General features: G+C 54.7%; 1 protein-coding gene across 2 annotated transcripts in view; it reads right to left on the bottom strand.

Moving 5' to 3' along the window:
- ZBTB47 (zinc finger and BTB domain containing 47) overlaps positions 1–5,220 on the bottom strand; it is a 21,567-nt gene that overhangs the window by 15,338 nt on the left and 1,009 nt on the right. The window contains exon 1 of one of the 2 annotated variants that reach the window (XM_015619919.3): positions 513–589. The exons of the other annotated variant lie outside the window; for it this stretch is intronic. The gene's annotated coding sequence lies outside the window, so the exon portion shown is untranslated. Of the gene's footprint in view, positions 1–512; positions 590–5,220 lie in introns of those variants that run through there. 2 annotated transcript variants of the gene reach the window in all.

Consider the following 5,220-nt stretch of genomic DNA (forward strand, 5'->3'; position numbering starts at 1 on the left):
AAAAAAAAAAAAAAAAAAAAGAAGTCCCCCATGCCCTCTTCTCAATTTGGACATTGCTGCACTTCAGGACAAAAGAGCTGGGCTGGAACTATTTAATGTCAAAACTTGACTTTTGCTAAAGAAAGAAATAACATTAAACCCCCATTTTTACAGATTAGTTCGGATGACACAAAGGGGCATCGTTACAAATCCCAAACATTCGCGCTTTCGGTTTTAATCCTCGGCCTCCTACAACTTGCCCTCTGCCTTCCACACCCTCTCATGAAACCTTCAGCCTTTTCTCCCTAGTTTTGAGGCCATTAGAAGATTTTTTTTTGATTTTTTTTTTGAATGATGTGACGCTCGCGTCTTCCCGCAGCTCCCCAAACCAGGACACACCGAGACGAAGCCGCCCCAGGACGAGCAGCTCTGCCTGGACCGTGCTCATCCCATCTCCAAACCAACCATTTCTGGTGCGTGGAAACCTGGCAGAGGGAATCCAGCCCATCCCAAAGCTCCCACCCCCGGCCTACCTTCACCTCTGCCGTCCCCTCCCTCCCCGGGGAGCGCTCCGTGGGTGCTTTCGGCACGGGACCGCGCCGGGGGTGGGGTCTGCTCGCTCCTCCGACGGGTGTTTCTATTTAATTAGGAGAGGGTTGTCCGGAAAAACAAGCAGGAAGGGAAAACAATAGCCCGGGCGCAGCCCCGCCTGGCGAGGCGCCGGCCCGCACGGTCCCGAGCGCGCACCGGCGGCATCCTGCCCGCCGGGATGTGCGGCCACCGGCCCCGCTCCCCGGGCCTCAGGGATGCTGCTGACACCGTCCCAAGTGCTGATTTCCCTCTCTGTCTCGTCCCAGGGTGCCCAAAGCAAAGCCATGTGCAGCTACAGCCAGAGCAGGCGCGGGGAAGGGGTTCAGTGATGCCCCCTGAGCCCGTCTCATCCCGGGGTGTTGGACACCCCAAAAAACATCTCCCAGTCTCTGCTGGGTGAAGAAGAGTATTAACCCAGCTGTGGGACAATCAGATGTTTCCCAGGCTTTTTTTTTCCCCCCCTTTCTTTTGGTTGTTCCTAATTTTTTTTAATGATATCCAGGGTTTACAGGCTTTGGCTCAGGGATGCTTTTCCCAGGAAGTTGGTAGCAGCACCAGGCACAGCAGTGCAAAGGAACAGGGACAAGTCTTGCCCCCATCTTTGTCTCCCTGCAACCAAGAGGGCACATTTGCAAAGGGGAAAATGTTAATTTGGGGTTTTTTTGGAAGCTCCATGGCCACCAGCAGTGTGGGGAGAGGAGCAGAATGAGGGGATGAGCAACACAAAGCTTCATCCACAGGGAGCAGGCACTGCCTTCCCAACAGCACAGCCCACAGAGGGTTAATGGCTTCGTGGTTTTTTATTTGGCTCATATTTTTACATTTTTTTAAACCCTGCCAGGGTGCTTTTCTCCTTTCCTTCTGCACATGCAGCTGCAAGGCCACAGTGACACTTCCTAGGATGGATCCCCACATCCCCAAACTGTCCCAGTAAGGTGATGCTCATCCTGGGGGATGCCACCACTGTGATGACATCGAGGACACTGTCCCTCTGTCCCACCAGGGGTGACAGTGAGGGCAGTGCCAAGCCCTGGGAGTCCATCCTGACACGTGGGAAGTCGAGCACCGTCCCCTGCTCAGACACAGCCTCTGCTGCAAAAATACAGTGGCTTCAGCAACACCACATTATTTTCATCCCAGGACAAATCCCAACCCCTCCAAAAGAGCAGAGGCACCAAAATCTGGATGGATGCAGCTTTCTGTGTGTCCCTGTCCCCTCGGTCAGGGCTGAAAGGGGTGCAGCTCAGTCAGGCCCAACACGTGGTGCAAAAGCTCTGCAGGTGATTCCAGAGGGGCACAAAGCCAGGTTCAGGGTTAAATCCCGAAGGGATGCTGATGGATTTCAGCAGAGCTGGCACGGCCCTGGCAAACGCTGAGGGCAGCCAGGACAGCCAGGCCATGGGGGCCTGGCACAGCCAGCGACACCCGGCTGAGGGGGATGTCCCCGAGCCACAGCGCTGGTACGGGAGCAGGCGGGATGGGATGGGATGGGGTGGGACGGGATGCTGCCATCCACCTGCGGGATGCAGGACTGCCCACAGAGTCACTGCTGGGGTGGAAGAGCCCGGGGGACACGCACACACACACAAAGCCACTGTTCCCCTCTCTCCCCTGCCCGAGAAAAACAAGCAGAGGGAAAATTGAGGGAGGAAACGAGGACAAAACCCAAGGCTGACCTCCCCAGCCGGGCTGTCGGCCAAGCGGCTGCGCCAGGGGCCAGCTCCAGACCACTGCCCAGCCCAGAGCGCTGAACGAGGCTGAGGAGGAGCCATCAGAGCCCCCCATCGCTCACAGGATCCCTCCCACGAACCCCAAATTCAGGGCTGGGAGCAGGGACGGGTGCAGGAGCAGGGATGGGTGGAGGAGCAGGGATGGGTGGAGGAGGAGGGATGGGTGCAGCAGAGCAGCCACCACATCACTTGTGCAGAGCCTGAAGGCATCACAACCCCAAACCACCCCACTGCCATGTGCAGCCAGGCTGGGAAGGGCCAGGATCCAGGGAGGGATGGAGGGATGGAGGGATGGAGGGATGGAGGGATGGAGGGATGGAGGGATGGAGGGATGGAGGGATGGAGGGATGGAGGGATNGGATGGAGGGATGGAGGGATGGAGGGATGGAGGGATGGAGGGATGGAGGGATGGAGGGATGGAGGGATGGAGGGATGGAGGGATGGAGGGATGGAGGGAGCCTCCTCCCAAGTGCTGTTGAATGAGGTTTCTATCAAAGGGCACCATCCCCTGCCTGGCACCACAGTGCCCATCCCTGGGGCAACCACCACAACCTTCCAGGTGGATCAACAGCGCGGTGGGATGTGGCACCTCCAGGGTTTGTCCCACACTCAGCTCTCAGTAAACCCTAAACCCATTTCCTGACCCAACCACAAGCTTGCCAGAGAGATCCAAGACTGAAGCTGTCCCAACATCCTGGGCAGGATTTTCCATCCCAGAGCATTCTCTCCAAGCCCTGGCTCTGACCCCAGGGATGGTCCCCATCCTAAACACAGCCTTGACTGGGGCTTTTTGGGAAGCACCAGCCATACTCCTCTAATCCAGCCATGGAATTGTTTGGGCGGGATGGGACCCTAAAGATTTTCTACTTCTAACTTCCCTGCCATGGGCCATCTTCCTTTAGATCCAGCTTCCCAGATCAAGGATCTGGATGCACCACTAACACTTTCAGCATTTTTATGAACATTCATTATTTTTATCCTTATCACAATTTTCCCAGAAGCTCGGGGAGCAGGGCTTTAACTCAGACAGGGTGTCAGCAGCCCTGGCTCCAGGCAAAAGATGTAATCATAAAAATAATAATAAAAAACGACAGTTTATTGTAATTAAATCTTCTACCCATCACATCTGTGCCACCATGGCCAGTCTTTCCCCATATCCAAAGGCATCCCAGTTTTCATCATTAGGAGAGGTGGATGAGGGGACAGCAGCCCCAGAGGACACGGGGACAAGTCCTCCCATGCAGGAAACCCAATGGGGCCATCCCTGCACTGCACAAATCACTCCAACAACACATTTCCCCTCAAAATGAGGAAAAAATCAGGGGCAGGAGTCACAGAGCCTGACCCTGAGCTCATCCTGCCCACCAACATCCACTCCCCCAGTTTTACAGGGACCCATGGATGTCAGGGGACATCTAGGATGCAAACCACACAGAGGATCTGGATATCCACATTTTTGGGTCCAGGTAAAAGTGGCAGCAAATTAAAAACTTCATCCCTTGCTCTTCCTGGAGAGTCACTTTGTCATGGCCATCACCAGGTCCCCTGTTTAAAGGCACAAATGCAGCAGTGTGGGAGAGCCCTCAGTTTTCTCCTCCAGCTGGAGGGAGAACGGGAAAATCAGCAATTCCCCCAAAACCTTCAAAGACCCTCTGACATTTTGACACATTCAGTTCATCCGCAAAAGGTTTGGGGTTTTTTTTTCCCACCCCCACCCTCCCCCCTCTTATTTTTCCTCCAGCAGAAAAATCTGCATCTTAAAAATAACCAATATTTAATCAACTCGAGGGGAACCGACCTCCCGTTTTTCTCCTTCCCTTTTCCAAATGATCCGTCTCCAAAGGCGGCAGCGGGTTATTTTTGTGGAGGGGGGTGACAATGTCTCTGCTCCAGATGCGAGACAGGAACACAGGGCCGCTTATCTCGCCTGCTGATAACCCAACGCTCCGTTAATTCCTTCCGGGGAGAACAAAGCTCCGCCGTCATTCCAAGTCATTCCAAGCCCAGGTGGCAAAGGGGACCCTCCGGCCACCCTGGGAAAATCCCCCGGAGCGGTGCTGAGCCCAGCCAGCATCCTCAGGGAAACTGCACTTGGAGGCAGAATGTTTGCACCCAGCAAGATTTCACCACACATCCAAGGGAAAAGAAAAAAAAAATAAATTAAAAAATAATAAATCCCTTAGTGTCTTTCCAAGGAGGAATTTTGCTTTGTAAAGCAAATCTTCCTCTGGTTCTTGCCGAGGCAGGGTGTGGAAGGAAGGTTGAATTCCCAACTTTTCCCCGTCTTGCTGGCGGGGCTGCTCGCTTGGGTGGGCTCTGGGTATCTCCATCTCCACCTCAGGGCATGAGACGCTCCCCAAAACACCCCGGGGTGCCTTCCCCCGCTCCCTCAGCATCTCCTCTGGGAAGGGAAGGGATGCAGGGGAGGTTTCAGCCGGGATTTCACGCCAGAAGGAATTTCACAGGCCGAGTGTGACTGCTCAGCGTGACCCCAAACCCAATCCCGACCAGTTTAACCCCAGTATCGCGGTCGGGGGTGCCGAGCCCATCCCACCATCCCATCCATCATCCTTCCCTTATTTTTCCAAGCTTGCACTTTCTTCCCCTTTCCAAAAATCCACTCGGCCGCTTCCCGGGGCGTTAGGACGGGCACGGAGCCAGCGCTGGGGCAGCCACAACCCCGCACTTTTAGGGATGGGGGAGGCTCCGAGGTACCGGGAACCGCGATCCCGAGGTCACGGCACATCCCAGGGGGATTTCCCGTGGATCTTCCCAGCTCAGGCCTGCCCTCCACAACTCCAGCTAACCCCCCCAAAAAAAACTCCACCGGCCGATAAAATAGGTCACTGCTGCAGGCGAGAGCCCCAGCTCTGGTGGTATTATTATTATTATTATTATTATTATTATTATTATTATTATT

The sequence above is a fragment of the Parus major genome, chromosome 2 (assembly GCF_001522545.3).
Source record: "Parus major isolate Abel chromosome 2, Parus_major1.1, whole genome shotgun sequence".
NCBI classification, from domain to species: domain Eukaryota; kingdom Metazoa; phylum Chordata; class Aves; order Passeriformes; family Paridae; genus Parus; species Parus major.